Genomic DNA, 26,501 nt, shown 5'->3' on the forward strand with positions numbered 1-26,501 from the left:
AGTAGCGGCAGCCAGTCGCGCCAGCGTTCACTCAACCTAGTGTTTTTAAGTGGTATTATAATTGGCCCGGTAGTTGCAAAGATTGGTGTACTGATACTTTCTATCAGTTTCAGTCTTCCTTGTAAATCTAGCAAACACTATCATGTGAAATGTGAAGTAAAATTGTCAGTAGATATAAATATTAGAATTTCATTTCCTTCAATGGTGCCCCATAACTACAGCATTATGGTGGAGTACTGTAAACACTGCATCAATTATCTAATATCTTATGACAAAAGGAAAACAGGTGTTTTTTGAGAAATTTGTAGTTGTGAAAGTCACAAAAGAAAATAAAGCTATACTTGCTATTAGCATTTTTTTCTGAATGACTGCTGTGTTACTACAATGTAATGTAGTCCAAATGTGTTAACTAAGGATAATATCGGCTTCTAGGTTTATTTGAGCAGTTGCTGATTTAACACTTTGACATAAATCTGACTTAGTGCTGGAAATGTTTCTTTTACTGCTGCCTGGAGCAGAATGTTTGTGGCAATAATATAATCATTTAGAGCCAATTGCCCCCAAAACACTGATGAGAATAAGCAGGTTTAAACTTTTCACTCATTAACTTGTCAATATAAACTAAATGTTTGTCTGGAGTCTGGAGTCAGACTACTTTTTAAGTCCATTTGTGCAAGGTGTAGCATCCCCATGGTATAAGTTTGTGGTTGTGACTATATCATAAACTGCTGCGTTGGCCAATAAGACCAATAGGTGCCTATATCTACACAAATTCCTCATTATTTGAATTAACGTTAATTTCAGTGGTGACTGACACATAAAATCTGCATTTGCATTTTTTAAAGAGTTTGAGTTTTCTCTACATGGCATCCTTTAATCATTTTCTTCTGTTTCCTCTTTTTCTAAAAACTAAACGAACACAAAACAACACAGATCATTATTTTCTCATTCACTGAGCATGCATACATTTCAAAGTAGCCTGGATCAACCTTAACACTGAGTGAAGTAACATTATTCCTCAGAACAAGTTAGAATACAATGCTAATATACTTATACGTGTAATATATAATTACACAGCCACACAGCTTATCAAACAAACTAGCAACTTAATGTACTCATGTTATACATGCATCACAAATCAAATAAAGTAAATTAGAATATTAGGCAGCATGCAAACTTACAGGAATAAACCCGCTACTGCGCCTATGCGGAGCACTGAAATAGTTAGGTATAACAAAGGCTCCAGTATACCAACTGTGGCCAATAGAGGTCACCATACCACAAAACAAAAGAATATTAATAACGTTCAAGCTACCAACAGGTTTTCCGCTTATAGATAAGTAAACAAACAAGTACGACAATAATAAAAATGACTTATTATTTAAAAACTAGCATAGTGTTTTTGTTCAATTAAACAAGAACAGACAAACAGCAAGTGAAACCAGAAGTAAGCACCAAATGTGGACTTTATCACCTTGTCAAAGAGCAAGCACTACAATTTGGCAGTTCGTGTCCATGAACACAAACTAGAGGATCAAATTTCCTGAGTATTTCATGCACTGCCCTCAAACTGTGCGGCAGCTGCTTTAACACCAACAAAAGGACAATTTTTGTCAGTGAGCAAGAATCAGTGAAACCAATTTTGTGACTATGTCACAAACTGGCAGGAGACTGTATTATCACAGCACTGTCATCACTCATTTGTAACTGTATATTCCTCATGTATTCATGTCAAGGTATTGTTTATGCCGTTTATGGTTAGCATAGATTACTTACGATTGAGGTCACGTGAGCCCATTTTACCTATTTTTTCTAAGACCATCCTGTCGTCATGTGTTAATTATCATTATAGTTTGTAAAACTCACACCCCGTGTAAAGCCATCTTGTGTGTAGAAAAGAAAGTCAGTTGGCAAACAAACAGCGTCTGCACGTCAGTCTATTCTAAGCTTTGCGTCTCAGATTGAAAATTGGCTTGTGCCCCACTCTGTTATACTCCCACTGATTCTATCTATTGTGAAGCGTCTGTTCTTCTATTGCAATACCCCACTGGTTTGGTTGAAGTGGATTACACATAATTAGTTCTGTATTTTATTGCATTCTCAAACTAACATGTAAAAAGAAAATACAATTCTAGTTTTTAACAAGAAGCAGCCAATAAATTTTGAGAAGAAATCTGGGGGGGGGGGGGAGTATTAACAAGTATTTAAAAACTCCATCAAATATACTGAACCTGAAAAATATCACAGTTTTAGAACTGAATCTTTACGTCAAAATAAATTAAAAGAATCTTTCAAGTAAAATAAGCCTACATTGGTGACAGTTTGGTTTTATCAAGATCAAAATCAATTGCCTTGGGGTGTTTAAAAGCAAAAGCGACAAAATATTTCTCAAGTGGAATACAAGAAATTGAAAATACAGATTTATTTTTCGTTGTGTCATTTGTATCATTGTATCCATTACAAACACCATGCAGAAAAGCAATCTCATTTCCTTTGCTAAGTGACATATTTTTCTGCTTTAACACTGAATATAAAAGTCTAGGTTTGCACAACAGTAAAATCTTAAATGAAAACAAGCTTTCTGAAGGACCTGATGGAGAAAAGGACAATCTCAGTTTTCTCACTTTTCCTCCTTCATTCATCCATGGTTAATACCACTCTCAACTGGAGTCGCTTTCAGTCTGGCACTTAACAAAACCACAGTTCTTCATCCATATTAGTGCCAGCAAGGCAATCGCTCACTGAACCCTAACAAAATAGTTTGGCTAAGAGGATTTGGCTAATATCTCATTAGCTTAAAGGCAACAGCTCATTCTGCCCTCGCTTTTATTTGGACAGCACTGCTGTGGATTAACACTCTCTAAATAACAAATGCCACCAAGCCAATTTATCTGGCTTTGTTCAATTTAATTTAATTTCCATTACTCCTCAAAACATCTTCAGACCGGTTTTATTAGGACTGTGAAAACTTGTCAGGTTCAGGATGAGAGTAGAGGTTGACAGCAGTTTGGTTGAACAATCAACATGCAAAGTGGAGGAGACAAGAGTTGCCAACATCCCAGTATCAGTATAGCACCAGCTCCAGGTACAATAATGTGTTACATGCCACGCTGACACAAGCTAGCAATTTCTGTCATACTTATTTGTTAAGCTTTACCAAAGAAGGCTACACCATGCTTGTGTATGTTTCCATAAATCTTCACAATATGACATAACATAAAAGGAGGGGAAATTCTTTCAGCTCCTTTTCAGTAGCTGTAACACTGTATGTGTCAGAGCTGTTTCTACTCATGGACATTATCCTGCTGATTTGTGTGGGGAGTTACTGTCTGCTCTGCTTTGCTCGGCTGATTTTTCAGCTTCTCAGCTCAAGCGGCTGTCTTGTCCTCATTCCCCCATCTTTTCCTATATCTTAGAGTATGATAGGTTTGTGCTAATGAAGCTCCTTTGGAACATATAAGGACACAAACTTGATGTTTTAGACATCTTTTTCATCCACTCTGAGCACAAGCTCACATATTGGAGTGTCTGCATATAAATTCTAAATCTATATTTGTAGTTTCAACAGGACTCTGTGAAGAAAATAAGCAGATCCTTACTGCATCCATAGGAAATGAACTTGAATAATTGATCCTCAGCAAGTGTTACCACCTGTGTAAAAACAGAGCTTTTGGCAGTTTGCTGGTCTGGAGCATTACGGTGTGTGTTCGCAGGAGTGGTGGACGTCCCTAATTTACTAATTCATCCCAAGGTCAGATAATACAATGTCAGAGGCCTCAGTTAACGAGTTAAATGTTAAAGTAGATGACAGTACAATTCGAAAAAGACCAAACTAATATAGCTTGTTTGGAAATGTTGCCACAAACAGGACTTTAATATCACCAACCATTCCCATTTTATTACGGTGTATCCATACAAATGGCCCGCCCTGTACAGTGGAGGACTCAAGTGCAGATAAAACCCAAACGATGATAGCGGTTTTAAAGTCTTTATTTAACTCGAAAGGAAAACTGGGCAGGATTTGTTCACTAGAGTGATGGGGACTGTTTAAGCTGTGGTCTTTAGATAGGTCCACTAGGAGAGAGGAAAGTGGTGCAAGTGTAAGGAAGACTGTCAGAGAAAATGTTCTGACTTACTTGGGAAAGTGGGAGAGGCGGCTGGTGAAAGGCTGGCAGGTTCTAGGGGGGCAGGCAAATAGGCAGGTAGTGAGAGCTGTTGATCCTGGAATGCTTTCTGTGCACGTGGGACTGGATTCATGGATGGAAGGAAGTGGCACAGGTGAATAATCCATCCTTTTCCTCAGAATGCAGTCGCTGGTAACAGGAAGGCAGAAGCGTTAGAAAAAGGGACCAAGAAATTCTCAGAAGAAACATTAGTTCCTTAAATACAGGAAAACAGGTGAGCCACAGGACCTGTAGAGTCATCTTTCCAACAGCCCTTACTATTTACACCTCTAAGAAATATTTCAAATGAATTAGCAAAATAGTAAACTGAGGAAGAAAGATGTTTTTGTATTATAAGAACTGAGAATGGTCCAAATTGTACTGTCAAATCTGATTTTTTTTCCCATGTTCAGTAAAAGTAATGTTACATTTTTTTAGTGATCTGAGTGTTCTGGTGCCCTAGATAACTGCTTACCTTCATCCACTGTGCGCACACACACGTATGCAGGGCTTACTTGTTTATCTCCCAGGAATTTCTCTAATATGTACCTATATGTCACCTTTGAGTTAAGTGTTCAACATGGTTGCCTGTCTGTATCACCGTTTCAGAAAGGCAAAGTGGGCCAGCACTAACATTTCAGAGCATTTCAGCATACAGTACCTACACCCTGAGGGAACGGAGAGCTCACGCCAGCACATTGTCATCTCCCTTAGTCTTTCTCTAGTTTGAGACATTTGCTATGCTGCCACTTCATTCCTCTCGCTGCTTTTTGCCTGACACATCTGTGTTGCTCATTTCTTATACATGCCATCTTCCCCCAGCTTACTGTAGCTCTTTCCAACCAGCTGAGCCAATTAAATTGGTGTTTACCAGCAGCAGAGATTATGTCCCAGTCTGAAGCAGGACCACCAAAAAACACTCCTTCTACATGAATAAAGGATGTATGCGAGATCACACGCACAGCACTCCTGGGACCCAAAAAAAAACCAGGGAGGTTTATGTGGGAGGTGGTATTGTTGAGGTGGTGATGGAAGTGAGTGAATGTTTAGCGAGACAACTTTTATAAGTGCGTTGACTCAGCCTACTGGAGTCATATACCAAAAATAGATAGATGCATCCTTTGTGAAATACAGTTCAAGAGTTCAAACAAAGAAGGAAGCAATGATTTTATCCAAGAAATACCTTTAGTATGATGATTACTAAGTGGAAAGTTACTAGTTAGTTCTTCTGGGAATAAGATAAACGACACTTAGAAAAGCTCATCACTGAATTGGCACCTTATGGTGAACTGGTGATTCCATGAGCTATGTTTTTGAGCATTATGTTGTTCTGCCTCATGGTAACCTCTCAGTTGGCTATGCCTGAAAGTTCGTGTAAGGAGGCATCTATGTTTCATCCCAGTGAAACCACTCCAGCTGGCTCCAGCAGTGTGAAGCAGTAGAATTACTTACTCTGAGTAGAAAATCATTTCAGCCGCCCGTGTTTGCCATCATAGTTGATATGGGGTGCCGTTTGTAAAGTGAAACATGCTGAAATTAACGGCAACATTTTTCCACATTTAGCTCAAAACCTTACAAAAACATGTGTTTTCGAGTAATTTTTTACAACATTTAGTAAAATATTTGTAACTTTTCATCAAATGTTAAATCTAAATGTTAAATGTTAAATCTAAATGTTAAATGTTAAATCTAAAAATTATATTTAAATCTAAATGTTAAATGTTAAATGCTAAATCTAAATGTTAAATCTAAATGTTAAATCTAAATGTTACAGAAAACTAAATATTTAGGCTAACATGCAAATTTATTGTACGGATCAACGGAAATACCAAAATAAAAGCTTCCCGAAAACCTCCGGTGCAAAATTGTGTCTGCTCTCCTCCTCACCTCTCCCAGCCATGTGCTGCTTCACTTCTTACCTACGGGCATGTCCAGCGATTTTGCTGGACATGTGCTGCAGCGATTGTGAAGTGGAGACTGCAGCTGCTAAGAGTGCACTACTGCTAAACCTTTGGATGGCCGACAAAACGGATCTTCCGATGTTTTCAGCTAAATCGCCGGACGTGCTTTCTCATGGTCCGCGCCTGGTTATGGCTGAATTCCAGTGGAATGACGGTCCCGCCATAATAGACGTTCCAGCCATGTGTTCCAGCCCTAAACCTAACCTTATCCCTAACTTTAACTAGCAGCTAAATGACATAAAATAGTGTTTTCCAAAGCGATTTTTAGAAAATGATCGAACATGTGTAGATTGAGTCCAAACGGTTCTCATGTGCTCTCCTTTTTCCGATGCTGTCATTTAGGAACGTGTTGGGTACCCGAAAGCATAACATGTTGACAATTTGTCACTTAGCGAAAATTATTATGCTTAGGGAGTGAGAACGTGTCTGACCACTACCAGCACACTTTTGCACCGGAGGTTTTCGGAAAGCTTTTATTTTGGTATTTCCGCTGATCCGTGCAATAAATTTGCATGTTAGCCTAAACATTTAGATTTAACATTTAGATTTAACATGTATATTTAGATTTAAATATAATATTTAGATTTAGCATTTAGATTTAAATATAATATATAGATTTAACATTTAACATTTAGATTTAAATATAATATTTAGATTGAATATTTAACATTTAAAATTCTGTTTTAAATATGAAAGGTTACAAATATTTTACTAAATGTTGTAAAAAAAGGACTTGTTTTGAGCTAAATGTGGAAAAATGTTGCCGTTAATTTCAGCATGTTTCACTTTACAAACGGCGCCCCATAAGTTGAAGATGGGATTATAGATCAATTGATAAAAATAAGAATTTTGCTTTGAGACTCTTTTCCACCCCTTTTTTCTTCATCACAACACACTAGTCAAAACCACTGCACACATACAGCCGCTCCAGCCAGCCTGACAGGCATGACAGCCAAGTCGAACTGTAGATGACACAGGAACTAAATCGCAGGTTATCATGGATCCTTAACTAGTATCAATGAGTGAAAAAAAATATTTTCATCATGTCAATTTGGATTCAAGATTCATTTTGAAAGTAGTTTGTTAATAGTATCAGTGGTTTTATACTATATTCTGTAAAATTATCTGAAACAACATTTAGGTAATTAATTCTGAAATTATATGATACAATATGTGTTTAATATTGGTACTTTTTTCTCTCTTCTATACTATGCCAACAATATTACAATACTGCAATGCCAAATTAATGGGAAAGAGTACTCTTTCAGTTTTCCCCTACGTACAACACAGATCACCTGATGTAAACAGTTTTTAACAGATGAATTAAAATCATGCTGCACTATAGTTAAAGTAATAAGACTTACAATACTCATATTACAGTTGGTTTTTTTCCTGTACTTTTGTCTACTGCACTGTATTGCTTTTTTTGTGCATGGAAAATGTTTGCCATGCTGCAAAATTCAAAGTCCACACCAAACTGAATTACTACTTCCCACTGCAGCTGAACTGCTCGGATCGCCTCGTTTGTAGTCAAGGCTTTCCTTCCGTGACTTATCTAAGTCGCTACATAACACATTTGCATAATAAAGACCTAAAATGGTGAGTTTCAGACAGATGTGAAAAAAGGTGCTGCAGCTCGGTCAAAATGAGTTTGTCAGTGAGCATGATATTAGCTCCCATAGTTTCTTCCCTTAGTATTACTTTGTAAGTACTGATGGCATTTAAGAATTTTATTTCCTTCTAAAAATGTAAAAAATAATAATAATGATAAAAAAAAAAAAATTTGATAAAATTGTTTGTTTTGCTGTGCGGATATGATATTTTTCACCTGATGGTGCTCTGGACCTCTGAAAAAGTTGCACAGCACCTAAATGAGTCAGTTGTGACTCTTCTGTAATGGGTTTTTACTAACAGTGACAAGATTTTCTAAGCACTTTGCCTAATATGCATCTGTGGCACCAGGTAAATAATAGCAAAGGGTCTTGTCAGTGAGGAATTGAAGCGGGGACATAGTGATTGGTGCATTTGCACCCAAAGCACCTAACTATAGGGTCAGCTTCATGCTTTTTCCCAGCTGGTATTTTATAATCTGCATTTTTCAAGGAAAGCATTTTGAAATAGGAAAGGCTGATATGCATATTTTTCAACCTCTGCGGGTACTTGAAATCTGAGCATCTGTTTAGACCGGCATCAGAAAAATCCTATCAGAGAATTTTCTCTCTTGCTCTTACAGAAAGCATACACTTTATTTCATTACAGCAAAAAAAGCATATTTTTTCCGTGTGTACCCTAACCCTACACACCCTGCACCAAAAATGCTTGCACATCCAATTTACTGACATACCTTGCTTCCACGCACTAGTTCCTCTCCAAAAGTACATGTATCTCTGATATCTATACCCTAGTGTCAACCACCTAAATGAGTTTTGCACTTCCACAATAAAAAATTGTCAGAAGGCTGAGACTTTTTCTTTTTTCAAGTTAGAGTGAGTAGAGCTATAATGTGCCTGCAAATGAGCTCACAAATCTCTTAGGCCACAATCCTGTATCTGTGAGATTGCATAGGAATAGTTTCTTTGCAGAATATGTCTGTGTGTGTGCCAGTATCGGATATAAAGAGTGGGTTTCCGGCATGTAGAGATGTAAAATGTGACTAACTGTGTGATGTATTATAAGTAGAATCCTTTGAGCTTTTGCTCAATTACAGCCAACAACCAGCACCATTTGTGACCATATTTCAAGCCTGATATTGTTTGATTTGACTTTTTCATCACAGTTCTCTGATAAAATGAGCTTCTGCAGGCTTGCTTTTAACTCACTTGAACCTTTGTCATAGTGAAGGACAACAAGGGAAATTAAGTAATAGGCTTGGCAGAGGCAAAGTGAAGGGGTAATGACAGAGGCACAAGCAGATGTACCTTCCTCTACTTTTCTTCCTCTTTGGGGTCTTTTTAACCACTTCACATCTATGCTCTCCTACCTATGCTCAGTGCTGACAAAATGCTGCGGAGCTCTTTATGTGTGAGAGAGAGCTCCATTCTGAGCCATTATTTCACTCTGTTGTTTAACTCCATCCTTTTTTGTCATAGCTTCTGATCTCTGTCCTTCTTTCCTCTAGCATATACTGAAAAAGACTGCTCATTTCTTCAAAGTCACACGCATAGCTAACATGTTAAAATATTAATAACGGTTCATTTCAAACAGAGGATGAGGCATATTTGCTTTTCTTGCAATGGCTCTTGTTGTTGCCTTTCTACCTATGCCCCTTCAACGAAAATATCTTCTGTCTTACGACTAGATCGTGTGCGTTTTCCACATTTTTCCAATCATTTTCCCATCTTTGAGATAACCGTCAGCAGGAATGTCCTATCTGCCAATAAATCACTTTGATTTCGCTTTTAAGAAAGCAAAAAAGGAGCAGGGTGTACAACCGCGCTATCTACACTTGTTTTGCAGTACGCCCTCCATTTTTCATCTTCTTAGCAGTGACAGGTGGTTAAGAGTGAAATAGAGATTCTACTATAGCATTCAGAGAACAAGTGCAGCAAAAAGTGGCTAATTACCATAAATATCCTCTTCAGAAAAGAAGACTGAAGAAGAAAAGAAGCACCTGAAGCTCAGATGTGTATGTGACTTTGTGTTTACCAACAAAATGTTCATTATCACTCTTGTTCCAATGATGAGAACACACTTTATCCTCTTGTCCCTCATCTTCATCACCATAGCTACCTTATGTTAATTTGAATTTTTGTGTTGCTTTTTTTAAGGACATCCACAGTAATGAGTAAGCACTCTCTCTTTAATAAACAACTTTCAGCTGCAGATTTTTTTTAGACCGAATGTCCTTCCTAACACAATTAATTAATTCAATTCAGATTTCATTAACATAGCTTTATACAAAACCAGGTTTTATTTCTGTCTTCTGTTGGCTGCTTGCATGTCAAAAGAGCTTTGTGAAAAGATTTTCCTCTAAGCCTACTAATGTGCCAATATTTTCAAAGTGGTCATTGTTTTCCAAATTTCTCATGGAATATATTCCCAGCTCGTTTTTGGTTTTTTTTAATCAGACATTTTAAAGTACTATTGCATTTTGCTGCTGATTTGGAAAACTGCATACAAAATATTGGAAATGAAAACAAATTAAAAACACGCCCACATAAAAAGTTACCATACTTGTAAAGTTGACGTAGAGGTTGTGTCATATGTGGCTGAGACTCACTGAACATGCATATATGATCAAAATATTTCCAACCTTTTGGGACCGCTTATTCATCTCTACGGAGATACTGATAGTAAATAAAATCATGATCAAAAAACAGTATTTGAATAAATTAAGTAATGAAGCATGCTTGCATAAATATCTATACAAATTCAGCCGATGTTGGATGTAATGAGTTACAAAGACACTATAATCATATTGCATTTTTAAGTAACGCAGTAATAACACATTACTGTACTAAACTGAGTGACTGCATTAGGGTTACAATTATTTTCTTACTTTCACTACAAAGGTTTTTCAGTTATCTGCATGCAGGGCAGAACAAGAACCCAGAGCGACTTTAAAGCTGAGTGAATGCTGACCACAGCCCAGCAGCCGGACCCTGATCTCCAAAAGGTAAACTGATGAGCTGTCACTCTGCAGCCTCCATTTCTACCTGTCCATGTTTCTAAAGTAGAATCAGTGTGTCCATCACTTCAAAGCCACTTTGTTCTGGTTTTCATCTTTGCTTTGTGTTGTTGGATTTGTGTTCAAACGTAAAAACGAAAACACAGATTTTATGCGTGTTCTCATGAGGGTAGTCATTTGTGTTAGTGTGTGTGACTGTAGCCTATTGGTTCAAATTGTTAACTGGTAATTGAGTGACAATGAGTTACAAAAAAGTAACAAGTAGTGTAACTAATTACTTTCTTTGGTGAGTAATTAAGCAACATACTGCATTACTTTTAAGAAAAGAAACAATGTGCAACAGATTACTTTTTTTGAGTAACAACCTTAACGCTGGATTCAGCTTACCTTAAAATAATAGCCATGTAGCTAAACTTGTTGAATTTATTTCCAGGACAGTATGCATACACACACCTACAGCAAATACTGGACCAGACAGGGTTCTGCTGCTGTCAGTTGTCATAGCTGACAGCTTTGTAGAAGAGAACAGCAGACTATGGAGCCTGATTGACAAGCAACGTCCATACAGCTCTTTTTATCCCATCAAGTTGTGAAATGTTATTATTGATTGACTCTGAAGTAGGTTTTCTCCTCTCTTTTGTCAACTTATAATGCATGCATCTGTATGAGGACAGACTTATCAAACAAAGCCCGGAGCTATTATTTGTGAAATTGGATTCCAAGTGTGGATACAGAAAATAGTAAAATTAATTTTTGTTCCTCTTATAAAGTCTTACTGCAACATGGAAAAGCAAATTTCAAACAAGCAAGCAGCTTTGGGGCAAAAATGGGAACGGGTCAGTCTGCTGGGCTCTTTTCTTTGACTTAATCAGTCTACAAAATTACTTGCTGCTCTGTTTCTAGTTCAGTTCAGTTCCTTTTTATTTCAAACATATGCATTCACCAACGTTTCATAAAATCATTCCATACAGTTGTTTGAAAAGGAGTAGGCAGAAGTATATACTTATTTAGCCCTACCCCCTCAGGTTTACATCCTCATCATCTAAATTTGAACAGCAAAAACGTATACAATGCCTTCAACTTAGAACATAACATCTCACAAAAATATTTTCACATGTTCAACTAAAACTATATTTAGATTTGCTAATTTACAGAAGAAAATAAACATGAGTTTGACTGCTGTCTTGGGTTTCTAGAAAAGAGAATTTCAAATATTAACATTTATGAAGTTACCAAGTTCTCTAAACTGCATTCTCAAATAACTGGGTTGTAATTGTCAAAATGATATGCATGAGTGCTTCCTGAGCTGTTGTGCTTAATACAAGATGACATTTTTGGTCTGCACCACCAAACCGAAGTTTGACTGTAAAGCCTAATTTTGACCTCTGTGGGAAATCTACGGCGTGACCTGTAACGTAAAGCATAATTCAGGTATCAGAAGCTTTTGGGACATTCTACATGTAATTACTTCACTCTAACTTATGTGGAATTTAGTTATAAATGCAAAAAAAAAAAAAAAAAAATGCTTTATTTAACACAACGTGATGATTGGCATGTGATCTTTACAGCTATGATTTGGCAAAATGATTTAAATACAGTTTTAGGTCTATTTATTAATGTGGTTGAAGTGCAGGCTTTAAATTTGTTTAGGAGTTACAGCTTTTTTTTTTTTTTTAATACAGTGTCCCTCATTTTTCAGAGGTTCTTAAGTAACTGGACATCTACAGTATGCTTTGGCTCACTATCCAGCTACACTGTGAAGCACTGTCCAATCAGTTTTGCAGAATTTGGCTGACATTATCAGTCACATCATCAATAAACACTAGCGGGCGGTTTTCACTGATAGCCATATATGTCCATGCCATAACATTGCCTCCACCAAGTTTGCCAGCTCATGTGGTGTGTTTCAGATGTTAGGCGTTTCCCTCCTTCTCCATACTTTTCTCTTCCCATCATTCTGACAGAATTTATTTATTGTCTTCTGTTCAAATTTTTTTTTCCAGAACTATACAGCCTCTTTTTAGATGTTTTCTAACAAGGTTTAATCTGGCCTTCCTGTTTTTGAGTGTAACCAGTGGTTTGGTCAAGCCTGTATATTTACTTTCACAACAGTGTCTCTTAAACCTAAAAGTGTGCATTTTAATCAAATTTTGATCGTTTTAAATCCAGTGAGGTGGTGTTCAGAGGCAACATTACGTTTTCCATGTGCTCATTGACATAACAAAAAAATGTCTCCTGGCCAATAGAAGGGAATTGGAAATCAATAAGCAAAGAATATATTATGTTCCTGTATGAAGCAATGACTGATCGTACCCCGATGACAGAATATGGCTATTAATTGCTTTAATACAGGTGTGAGGATTAGGATACAAACAAGCAGAGATCACATTATAACAGTTTGCCTCCCATTAAGCATTTATCATATGTTTACTAAATATGACTATGGGAAGAAGCACTATCCTCTGGCTCATCATTGTCACAGCAGGTAGGTAGATGATGAGGAGCACTCATAATTGTGAATTCATTTAATCATCTGTGGTGGATACCCGGAGTTGACTTTTGGAACGAGGCACAACAGAGACCGATGTTTTCAGACTGCTCATCATCCTTGTTCTCTTTTAAATACTATTTTTTTCTGGACACCGTTGATACATATCTTACATGATTTGGTTACTGTTGACTGTGATATATACTATATATAATTATGCAACACCAGATGGTTCCATAGACAAAGCTCCATCCTTTGAAATCCTTCATCTAACTATGCTTCTCTGAAGCCGTTTACTCAACTATACATGTACTGTATGTATGAAGGGGTGGGTGTGTTCAGACTTTTGACTGGTACTGTGTGTGCCTGGATGTTCCAGATTGATGGACTACACACAGATAATAAAAAAAAATGTTCTCAGTCTTTAACATGCAATGCATAAATTAAGATAGTTCACATAATGTTTTTAAAGTGGGGTGTTACGAGACTAAATTTGGTACCATCCACTGCATCTATGTTTGTTTGTTTGTTTATTATCATTATTATTAAAATGCTTTCTTGTACCCAGGTGTGTCACTAGTGAATCTTACACAACTGTTACTCAACTCCTGTACCAGGGGGTAAACATTGACTCTGGGTAAGCTGCAATACCTCCCCCTGCTGGATGTAAGGCAAATTAAACATTTTTTCCCCTCTTTGAGGGGTGCTTTCAAGCCTTTGGTGTTTTGGCGTGGTGGGTCAAATCAGATGTGAGAAATAAACTACATAAAACTTTAAATGTCACAAAGTGAAAGGAAGAAGGAAAAATGGAGAGCTTGTGCCTTAAATTCATTTTAAGTATATATACTCGGGAGGCAATTTATGAAAATAACATATTATCCTATTATATACTAAAACTAGGAAAACTGAAACTGATATGTTAGACAGCTGATATTCACGTACTGTATATACACGTGTGTTTAGTAGTTTGTTAGTTTTTTTGGGGGGGCTTTGAATTTGTAAGTAGTCTCATCTATTAGTTTGTATAGCTAACAACACCTTGACATGTAAATATGTATTTAGAGAACCAAAAGTTTTCAGTTTAAAGGCTGTTACACAATGGATGTGTTGCTCAAATTGTGAAAAAAAGAATAAATAAAGTTGACATGAAGTGAAGATGAGCTGGTCCTGATAGTCCTAAATGAAAAAGGAAGAAAGGAGACGTTGGCTTCATCCAGTTCTCAGAGGAGGCAGCAGCAGGGAGAATATTATGATTTGATCCAGGAGTTGACGCTGAATCACAACCGCTTTTGTGCATATTTCAGGATGTCAGTGGGGCAGTTTTAACTGTTGTTAGGACAAATGGGACCACACTCGACGAGGCAGAGAAATCATTTCAGAGAGCCAAGTGAGCCAGAGCAGTGTTTAGCTGAGTATCTGAGGCAAAATAGTATCATTTTACCATTTCCATATCATTGTACATTCGGTAGAGGTGTGTGATTTGAGCTACGAGTGCGCTTGTTGCACAGCGATGTGATTGGTCAGATCTGTTTATTCGATTCTGAAAAATCTGAAGAAAAAAAAAATCAAGTTCGGTCTGAAAAAAATAAATGCCAAAAATTTGTCCAGTGAAATTATGCAGTAAGTATGAACGGCTGCATTAAGTGCAATAGGTGAGTCGGAATAATATTTTTAACGCACAGAATATTCACAGGTACAGTATGAAAGGGCCTTAAGAGTATATACATGAGATGCTGCTGTCTGAAAGCAAATCAGTAGAATGTTCAAGTGATTATGAAGAGATCAGCATTTGTGCTCTCGCTCTCCTCTGGAGAACAGAACGACTTGCCTGACTGCTACCACTGGACGTCTTCCTGCCAGTGGAGGTTAGAATAGCAGGTATACTGGGAGTTTTGTGATCACACTCAACACTGATCAGCTCCACTGGGCATACCATTGAGCATCTGGCGGTCCGTCATTATGCACTGCATCTGAAGTGCCACTTCCTCGGTTGTGACTCACACAAGGGATAGCAGACGAGTTTTATGATTATTAAAATCATAGACATGCATCGTTTGGTTAAGCTCCCAATACCATAGCGCACAATCTTCCTGCTGTTATTTGTGTGATTGTGACTGCATTTATATGTATGTGTGTGGGCGAATCCTTGTTTGTATATGTGGATACCTGCGCGACAACATCTGTTGATGCACATACGGTGGTTTTTAGGTGACCTGCTCTGCTTGGATGTTTCTGGGATTGTGTCTGGGTGGGTTTCCTTGTGTGTAGGTGTGCACATAATGCTGGCGAGTTGCAGGTGTGTAGTACTTTTTGTGCATGTATGAATGGAAGGGTAGGGACATAGGTAGACAGAGGGATGCTCTGCTGCGTTCACATAAGTACGGCAGGGGTGCGGAAATATGGTTCTTGGCAACACACATGTAACATGTGTGCCTGGCAGGTGGTTCGTGACACACCAATAGTGTGTGCCAGTTAGTAGCACCAGGCACTAGAGGGGAGCTGTGCCAATCTCATGCCAACACTATGGGGCACTTTCAGGGCAGAGAAACAGCTACTAATAGGCAGAAGTGAATGTCCTTCACTTATCCCGACAGACTTTTTTGAAGCATATTTAATCAAACCAAACCAAAACATAGTGACGTTTTGTTTTTCTGAAAGTTTGTGTGCCTTAACATATCAGGTCAGTGTGTTTGCTTTTTTTCAGTTGGCTACTAAGGTTTAGTAAAGTACAACTCAACAGTGTTATAACACAACACTGAAGCCTTGTCCTTGTGTCAGGATATGCAAGTCTCTCTATTTTGACGATGTGTGTGTGTATGTGTGTTTTGTAGTTTCCTGTGGTGCATTGGGAGGCGAAGCGGTGTCTAGTTTGGTGCACGTACCGTGTTCTCATTACTGCTAACAGCCTTGAGCCGGCCTCGTCATTAGAGGGAATTATTCTCAATCCAATCACCTATCAGTTACGCTACGCTACAGAGGCCCACAATCTGTCCTCATCCGATGGCTGAGATTTCTACGTGATGTCTCCTGAATTGCAAAGGACGAACAGTGAGACACAAGAGGAACAAGGGGAGCAGAGAGTGCGAGAATGGTACATAATAGCTGCTTGTGCTATTGGTCAGGGAGCAAATTTTAAAATCAAACCCATCAAATTCTGTTTGTGGAATACTAAAAAAAAATCATTTTTAACACCGCTGCAGGGCGTTGGTATTGGTCACTGGTCAGAAAAACAAACAAACAAGCAAACAAACAAAAACAATCCCACTGCGTTTCTTGAAGCAATAATGTATATATAACATATATGTAACATGTACCATATTAAGGCTTTCATTAATGTAGAAACTCATATCACCCTAATTGTTTAGAGATCTAAACAAGACTTAAAAATAGTCCTTATAAGGATGATACCTAAATGAACAGTAACATAATTTCTTTGGCAGCAGAAAATCACAGATTGCCTATAATAAGAAATGTGACTGTGATGATTTCTTTGTTGTTGACTTATTGGAGGAATTTAGAGGATATATTGCACCCACTGGCCAGATGCCTGTCTCACAAAAGGCAATTTACAAAAGTTGCACCAAAATAATACACTGCCAGTCTACTCAGTCATCTAAGAGGAAAATGGTGCTTATGCTGACTGACTTTAAAAAACAATGTCTTAGAAAGTTATTCTGCTGGGCAGTTTTTCAGTAATTCGAAAAACAAAATAAACAAAGTTAACTGGTGGTGTTGCTGTTGGTGCAGATGCTATTTTACCCTTGGTTCTCATTACTTTAACCAGCCATAGTAATTGAAAGTTGATTTAAGCACCAAATCGCAGCAAAGTTGTGTTTGCAGCAACATTATGCATTATACAATATAGGGCTCAATACGGTATACTTGGGTATCAGAAAAAAAAAACTTCTGCTAGATATTCAGGAAATGTTGCATAAATGCAAGGGTGTATCCTGGAGTTAAGGGACAGAATACCCTCAAGGTCAGACTTCTGCAACACCCGCGGAGTACAAAAGATATAACAGGTAGTAAGAATGGGATGGGTCAGATATGATTTTCTGTGTTTTTAATATGTGTTGTTGTACAGTCCTTCAGGGAATTGGAAGGAAGGAGTTGTGGATAATTTGTTGACAATGGTGGTGAGGTTTGGCACAGAGAAAACAGTGAGCAGATTGGCAATGCAAGGATGAAATAAAAAAAAAAAAGCCATCACTATTGTTATTTTCTCATTCATATTACCCTCTTATATGAAAATATTGCTTCTGACCATTGATTTCCATCTGTGTTTTAGTATATCTCCAAATCTCTCTATTCTTCGTACCTCCCAGTGCTTTTCTATTCTCCTACCATCCCATCTCTGCATGTCAGTTTCCTTGTGTCAGTGGTGGTGGTGGCTGTGCAGGTAGGGAATATGAATTACCTTGCAGGCAGGCGGTGTTCTGCTTGGAAGACTGCTGTCAGCATGGTGAGAATGGATGAGGAGAGACAGGAGAGAGATGAGACTGACAGCTCCAGCCAACCTTCATCCACCCATCCACTCCCCCTCCTCCCCCGTTTCCTCTTTTGCATGCTCCTTCCACGCCTCCCTTAAACTCCACCACTTTTCTGGTTAAAAATAGAATACAAAAACCAAAGCCTAAAGTGCCACGTGGGAAAACTGATCAGACATGTCAAATTCCAACTACAGAATAATATCTCATCTTAAAGCACCTAATCAAATATGAACCAAATATGGGTCTCTAGAGAACTTGAAAGTGGTGCTCAATCTTCTGAACCTATGTTAAAAAAAAGAAAAAAGAAATTGTTGGTGTTTTACACTAAATGGTCATACGTGTTGTTATCTGGGTCTTTCCTTACTGTGAGGTTTTTGGTACTGTTGACTACCCACAATACATCCTGAACTATATTTTTTCTTTAAAACTGGGGAGATATTAAAAAAAATCTTTTGACATTTTAATAAAGAATATGAGTGCAAACTTGACAGTATATTTTCTGGACCGTTAATCAACTTAATGATGCAAAGATTCGCCCGTATTAGTTGTTGATGCAACACAGCATACATCAGTCTGCAATAGGAGTGCGTTTGCCAGATTTTACAAAGATTTTCTTTGTGCCTGTTCTAGCTGGCCTTTATCACTTTCTGCAGACAAAAAAGAACTTGCTGTGAAGGTTTTACATCCCCCAATCCAGTCACATAGTGAAGGGATTTGGAGGAAATTGCTGGGGAAAACAACAATTGTTACCACAGACACGACATGAAGTTGAACACATTAAAAGAATGAAAGTTTTTTGTTTTTTTAAAGAGGCCAAGATCCAGACAGTAATGCACACTGATTTACCGTATCTGTAGAGTGACTTTAACAATGCTGAAATCCTTACAGTATATGCCTTATCTAATGACTCTGAGTTTTATAGAAGATGGTGCTGGTTCATCCAGAGATTCGTGCCATTCTTATTTCACATAATATGGCATGACTTCCAGTGTTATTCTGCACTGTGCAACCTCAGTCTCATTAACCATCTGACTAATCTGCAGGATTGTGTAAAAGAGAAGAATGTAGAATGTAGAGGAGGTTGTTGAAGTTAAAATAAAGTGGCTTATTGATTTATACTCAGATTGGGGTTAAGCATTAATATTACACAGTCCATGAATCCACTGAAAGAATGAAAGCATTTCATGTTAACCATTAAAGGCTAGGCTGAAACTAGTCCAAGTTCTTTACAAAAATTACAAAATTTTTAAACTTTTTAGGTCTTGGTCCATTTTCATTTGTCCCTCTTCCAGTTTGTTTCTGTGTCCTCAATGTGACTCTGGTGCCAATAAGCTGAAGCTGAGGTATCAGACGGAGCACCCATGCAGGGATCCATTAGGCAAAAACCAATTTCACACAGAGCCAATTTCATAAATATGGAGTATGGGCCCACCTTTAGCTGTGCTTGACTAGCTTTCAGTGGAATACACAAAACCATAAACAACAAGCCTGCGCCTGAGCACTCCTTTTAAATGATAGCTGGAGTGTGGCGTAGATCTAAGCACATTATGTTGTAATTTTAACAGTTTAATGAGGAACACAATGAATAACTCTTTCATTCAAAACCCAAACAACCCTAATGGAGGACTTGTGATTAGTTAGAGCAATTTACAACTGCCCAATAATTATATTAATCCAATGTGTTTGGTGTAAATTGTGATAAAAGCACCAATTTAATCACATCCCTTTTAAGTCTGGTTACGATTTAAAACCTTTACATCAGCGCTGGCTGTTTTTTGTTTTGTTTTCATTCTTCTGTACAGCTCTTGTTGATTATATCTTAAAACACAATACTCATAAGAGTCACAAATGTCATACTGTACATACCGTACTACCTGTAAATAAGCTTTGCCTCCTAACCAACCTGGCTAGCCGTTATCTCTCCACACTCTTGCATATCTATCAATAAAATATACTTTATGGACTGCATTCACCTGGCCATGCACTCATTAATACATTTATATACCAGAGGTGGCAGAGGTGCTGTGCAAAACTTTATCACTTTACTCATTGTTGAATATATACATCTTTCTCTATACTTGGTCAACTTCCTAGTAAATCACAGAGAGACGCATGCTTGCATTTCCCATTTTTTGTTAATATATCCTTCCCATAATGACAAAACTCATTTTAAAATTGCCATTCACTAAAAAGGTGACAATCCAAAAGTTATAGATTATGTTTTAAGTGAGCCAGAGATTAGAGTGGGGTGATGAGGTAAATAGAAGAGCTCATCAAGGGGGGACATGGATCTCACGCTCTCTTTTATGGAAGGACCTTCAGCACAGAAAGGGTAATTTAGAGGATTAACATAGATAAGTGGGAGAAATAAGCTATAGCCATGGACAGGCAGATCTAAGACTTAGACTGGCAATCAGCCAGCGCATTGAGGAACGTGAAGAAATTCTATAAAATGCATATAATGTGGCTGTTACAACTTTTGGGTAACAGTTTAATCTGAGCAATGAACTATAAGCCACAATGTACAGTACGTAAAATTGACTGCAAGCTAACAGATAATCATGAGTGCTTAAGTAGTAATACACTCACCAACTACTGCACCTTCATTATCCAATTAGCCATTCACATGGCAGCAACTCAATGCATTTAGGCTTGTAGACATGGTCAAGATAACCTGATGACGTTAAAATTAAGCATTTCTGAATACACACTGCATCAAACCTTAAAGCAGGTGTGTTACAGCAACAGAAGACCACACTGCATGTCACTTCTGTCGACTAAAAACAGGAAACTGAGGCGACAATTTGCGAAGGCTTGCCAAACATGGACTAGAAGATTAGACAGAAAATGCTGTCTGGTCTGATGTATCTTGATTTCTGCTGGGGCATTCAGAAGGTAGAGTCTGAATTTGGTATTGAACAACATGAAAGCACAGGTCCTCAGTGAACTAGAGGACCTCTGGGATGTGGTGGAACAAGAGATTTGAAGCACAGCAGTTCAGCCAACAAATACGCAGCAACTGTGCAACGCCATCATGTCAATATGGAACGAATTCTTGGAGGTGTATCTGCATTAGACCCCCCCTCTCAAGCTGTGCCTAAAACAAAGAGAGAATGACTAAGTTTTTTAAAAAAAAGTGTTTTCCAAAAATTGATTTTGCTTAATATTTAATGAAATGAATGTCATCCTTGTTTTGAATGCCAGGTATTTTTATTACATGACATTACATTTATACATTTAATACCCTGAAGACAATGGAAATGCCATAATATGAAATGTGTTGATGAAATTAGTTGAATAATGTCCATTTAATTTACTTAATACAAAGAATAATTTGTTACTCTAGCTCTGACATTTTGATTTGATAGAAGTAAAAAAAAAAAAAACTGGTGAAATGACTATACTGTGCATAAACATCCACATCATACGCCACCATTCACTGAGTTATGTGATGAGCTCTGTGTGTGTGTTTGATGTTGCTTTTATTATACCATCCTTTTGATCTTATACCAAGGTTGCCATTATCAACAGCAGTACACCAACGTGTACAAAAGCTTAATGTGATCAGAGAAGCGGGCTACACCCAGGATATCACAAGATACTAAATTTATCAGGTATCTTCTGATTGTCACCGTTCTACCCACCTAACAAAATATATACATATATATACATATATACATATATACATACACACACACGAAACTTTTTTTTTTCCACAACCTACGCACAATCCAATCCAGCTCAGCTCTGTCTTTACTCATATGCCAGGAAAATGTTCTGAATCTTTAGTTTCACAGTCCAGGAACTATTTCCTTCTTCTGAGTCCTCAAAAGAATAAGAATGTGTGAAATTGTAACAGTGCAAGGATTCCTTATGACTGTTGTGTATCGCAGAGTGCAACATCAAGGTAAGCTGGAACAGTTGGGAAAACTTCTTGTTTGAAGCTTGCAGCCTCTCAGGCCGACCTTACTGGTTTCCATTCTCCTTTAAACATAAACTGCAATATATTTCTGTGTGAACCTGAAGCCATCCCTTTTTGCCAGTTATTGAACCTTCAAATAGGCTGCTTTCCTCCACAAAATACTTCTGTGTTTAGTATGGTCTGCCGGTCAGTCTCAGCTTGAATAAACTCAGTTAATATCCAAAGCTCTTCAGGGGCATTCAAAGGTGATTGCCACTGTATGGGATTATCACTTTAAATGATACTGCCATACTGATACACAAAATTAGCACATCTTATCTATCCATCATTTTTTTTTCTTTTTTCATTTATCCATTTCGGTAACAAAGGGACTGCAGCCCATCCCAGCTGTCACAGGACTAGAGGACAGGTCACCAACCCGTTGCAGGGCTAACACAGACACACACAACCATCCACAGTCCCATTCCTACCTACGAACAACTTGAAATTACCCTGGACTGATTGAGGAAGACTGAGTACCCAGAGAGAAACTCCAAACTTCACATAGAAAGGCCCCAGGCTGGATTCAGACCCTTCTTGTTGTGAGCTGACAGTGTCAACTACCTCACCACTCGTCTTACAAGATAGATTAAATAATGACGGGGTACAGTGAGTTACATGGTCATAGAGGTGACACAGGGCTATTTACACCACGCTGTTGACCTGTGAATTAATTAACCCACAGAAAGGCAATGTAGCCGTATTTATTGAGCATTTGGAGGTTGGTAAATATTAATGGAGGCTGTAAACAGCACGGGAAATAGTTTTATGTAAATATTGCATAGTTTTTGTATGCGTAGCCCTTTTTTGTTCTAGTAATTGTATGCACAGTGTGTTAGTCTGATTGCTTCTCCTGAATTTAAATCTACTGGTATATTAGGACCTGGTGTTACGTCCCTGTGCAGCTTCTAATAGTCTCAGTGTTTTCAGCTGGTGCTAATTGGCCACACCTAGTCAGGTGTGGATAAAAGCATACCTGAGGCAAGCTTCCCGGCAGTGCACTAGTCTTTGCCTTGGTGGCACCAGCCATTTTAGCCAACCTGGTTTTCCATTTTAGGATGAAACCTCTTCTCGTCCGGGATCTTTGGACATTTTAGTGGAGACTGAATATCAGTCTTTTGTTTTGCTTTTAAGTGGGTGAGTGATGGTGTTCAGTGTAATTGTGCAAACTCCCTTTAGTAGTGATGGCCAAATGAAGCTTTCCGAAGCACTGAAGCTTGTATTGAAAAACGGTTCATTACTCGAAGCTTTTCAACACAGTCCTCTCCGGTGACATCTGGTGGTGAAAATTTTGAAGAGCAGCTTGAATCTGCAAAATAAAACGGACTGCTCAATTATCACTGCTCACTCAAGAGTGGAGTTCTCTCTGATATTGGGCCACCGTTCCGTTGCTTTGTTTTCTCGATTGGGGGGCTGAAAAAAATGTAATGCGTATTTGCGTAATACATTTTTATCAATAAACTTTCCCTATTTAAACATGCACTATGGTGTGGCCTTTCTTTGCTCATAACTCCTTGATGTTGGTAAATACAATAAGTGAGCAATATATATAATATACATATGATAATGCACAGCACATTATGGAGTATGCCCCTGCTGTGAAGTCCTGCCTCCATCTACTTGTCGTTTAATCACTGGACAGCTGGACAGGTTCATACAAAATATTAGATTAGGCCAATTGTCCTATACATATTTTTGACCTAGGGGTGGGATTGATTGTGAACTGGAAAGGGAAAATGCTTAGGAAGCTGAGTACGGCTGCATCGTCACTGATTTGTAGAATCATTTTGATTCGATACAGGATCCGATTCAATTTGATTGGAATCTGGAATGTTTTGCCTCAGTCAGAAATATTACAAGTCTGATCATTTAACAGTATATATCCATAATTTCGTATCTATTAAAAGAAAGCTGACACATGTGAGACTTAATTAGAGATGTAAACAGAGAGTTATGAAACCTGCAGCTGCAGAAGCCAGCGAAAAAAAAGAGGCAAACACAGCGCGGACCCGCCGACACACCAAAATCTGATTCTGACGCGTCGGGTCCGCGCTCTGTGTTCACGTTTGTATGCAGAATCCGTAAACCTGCTCCCAGTTACTGTTTTAGCTGCATGGTGTTTGACGACATGTTGTGAGGTTTAACCTGAGATGCTGGCGTTTCAGGCATAATAACGTTAATTTACAAATCGACACGGGATTTTAATGAATCAATATCACTTTATTCAATTTAGCATGGATTGTAATCAGAAAGGCGATAATCAAAACCCACCCCTAATCAAGAACTTGCAAAGTAAAAACATGATCAATGTAAGGTAGCCCTTTTGTTATTTACAGTTAACAAGAGGATTAGTGTTACTGTGCGCTGGCTGAGTCTGTTTCTTTTCTTAGAAATAGTTTCTCCTGCCCTGGAGAAAATCCACTTTCATGGAACAGAAGAGGCTGTGGAGTGCAGGAACTACACTGCAAGTTGGTAGATATGCAGGTATTCCTGGGTCCTGCAGACTATCACCTAAAAACAATAAACAAAATGATTTTCTAAACTGTGTAGCAATGTCATGTACGTATAGTGTCAAATACATTTTTGTAGTCTTCATCAGCTTTAATTCACATGGAAGTGTTCCTAAAGTCATATGCTGTAATGATATTTACATTATGAAAACATGATTTTGGACATTTCAAGTTTTTCACTTCGGCAGATAAAATGAATTGAGCAAAATCAACTCAAAATATTCCCACACGCCAGAACGTCCTCTCTTCCTCGCTGGCTCCATATCTGTCAGTGGAATGATCACCTCGTCGCTATCTGTCACCATCAACACACTCCACGAATCCCGTGGATGATTCACTTCCTTATATCTGTTTGAATCAGGTACCGAAGCAGTTACGTGCGTAATGAAGCTTCGGACGTCACTGGTCACGTGACTTTTGCCAAACGAAGCAAGCCTCGACACAGTGCTTCTGAACCAGTGTGTTGTTTTTTTCGACACACGCTCCGGAGCGTCAGCTTCAAGCGGGCCATCACTAGTGTTCAGTGTAATTGTGCAAACTCCCTTTAGTAAGTGTGTTTCAGCTGGGTGACTGTGCTGCCCTTCCATCGAAGCACTTGTTTGTTGTTTTGCTTTATTGTTTTAGTTTATTGTGTTTGGTGGCTATCCTGGGTGGGGGTACGCTTCAGAGTTTGGTAGGAGACTGTATCTCTGGTCTGCTGCCTGCTCTCGAGTTCGCGTTTAAAGTTGCCTCGAGCCTGGTACACCACTGAAGACTAGGGTAGGGAAAGTAAGGGTTTTGTTGTTTTTAGTGTTTTAGGCTGGGAGTTGCACATAGTGAATCAGTGGCACCAAACTTGGTAGGAGGTTTGAGACCATTCATGATTATGGTCTGTAGCTGAGGCAGGTAGGCTGTTTTTAAGTTGGCATTGTGTGCACACCCTGTGTGTGCATATGTCAGTGTGGATGGATGCTAATGAGATCCTTGTGAGGTGAGTGTTTTGTGCTGTGACCTTTAGTGTTGTGGGGAATATGGCTATTTTGTTGGATCACTTGTGAGTGTTGTTGGCCAGGTGATGGCAATAACACTGTGGGGTGCTGAGCCACCCTTGATGTGATCATTGTGTGGCCATAGCTCTCCAGTTTGTGGTTGGTCACTAGTGTGCTTGATTTACTGAACTTCTTGGATTAAAGTAACTTGTTGTGGTATAGGGCCACTTGTATGTGACTGTGTGGTGGAGACAACAGATCACTTGTGATTATTTGTTGCTACTTTTGGTTTTGTGTTGTAGCAGGTCAGGTAATCATTTTGGGTTTGACTGTTGTGCTCCTTTGTGTTGGTCACATGTTACTTTTTGTGTGTTCAGTGTGGCAACTTCAGATCCTCATGTAGGGGCATCCATGCTTAAAGATGCCAAGTTACTTTTGAGGGATCAAGGCTTCAGAGGGACTTTTAATTTGTTTAGGGGTCCTAGAGGAACCCTTTTAAGGGAGGAGGTGTTACGTCCCTGTGCAGCTTCTAATAGTCTCAGTGTTTTCAGCTGGTGCTAATTGGCCACACCTAGTCAGGTGTGGATAAAAGCATACCTGAGGCAAGCTTCCCGGCAGTGCACTAGTCTTTGCCTTGGTGGCACCAGCCATTTTAGCCAACCTGGTTTTCCATTTTAGGATGAACCCTCTTCTCACCCACACTCTGTTGTTCGTCTCCTTTTTTTTATGTTGCGGCTTTTGAGCCGGGTCGTAACACCTGGTCATAGCTGTGTTCTCGTTCTACTTGACTAAGGGCACAGGAGCACCCAGTGGCGTGTCCTGGAAAGAAAATGTGAAACAACCTCACAACAATTACGAAAGAGTTTTTTTTTAAATTACGCCAAGATGAGCTTCGGTAACTAAGTGCTCACTGTGTTGAAATAGCAGATGAAAAAAGTAAAATAAAAAAACAATTTCAGGGATATAAATGAACCTTTAAAGTATTCTTCATGTTCATGCAAGGTTACCAGTTAAAAGGAGGAGTGTTGCCTAATTGCCTGTAGAGCAGGTAATCAATACTACATACTAGTACAACATCAATACCCAAGATTACTCCTAGAAAATACTCCAGATTTTTCCTGTAACACTCAACTAAAACATCTGTTTTTGTGAAACCAAACTGGGATGTTGCTGCACGATCTTAACTTACAGTTGCAATGGGGAAATGCCACTTTTTTAATTACGTGAGATTTAATTCAATTTTAAATGATTTAATTGCTGATTCATAAATGCTTCAGTGAAATAGTGCAACAACTTTATTGCAGATGGGTCCAAGGATGAAATAACACAGCTT

At 38.4% G+C, this 26,501-nt stretch overlaps 1 long non-coding RNA gene across 1 annotated transcript in view; it reads left to right on the forward strand.

Annotated features, from left to right (window-relative positions):
• The window catches only part of LOC147311764 (uncharacterized), a 64,582-nt gene that overhangs the window by 475 nt on the left and 37,606 nt on the right, over positions 1-26,501 (forward strand). The window contains exon 3 of the long non-coding RNA XR_015125372.1: positions 10,636-10,739. This is a non-coding gene — a long non-coding RNA (uncharacterized LOC147311764). The remainder of the gene's footprint in view (positions 1-10,635; positions 10,740-26,501) is intronic.

The sequence above is a fragment of the Aulonocara sp. 'chitande type north' Nkhata Bay genome, linkage group LG16, assembly GCF_057382095.1.
Source record: "Aulonocara sp. 'chitande type north' Nkhata Bay isolate Kocher_YH1m ecotype deep benthic linkage group LG16, A_spYH_male_GT1.1, whole genome shotgun sequence".
NCBI lineage: Eukaryota > Metazoa > Chordata > Actinopteri > Cichliformes > Cichlidae > Aulonocara > Aulonocara sp. 'chitande type north' Nkhata Bay.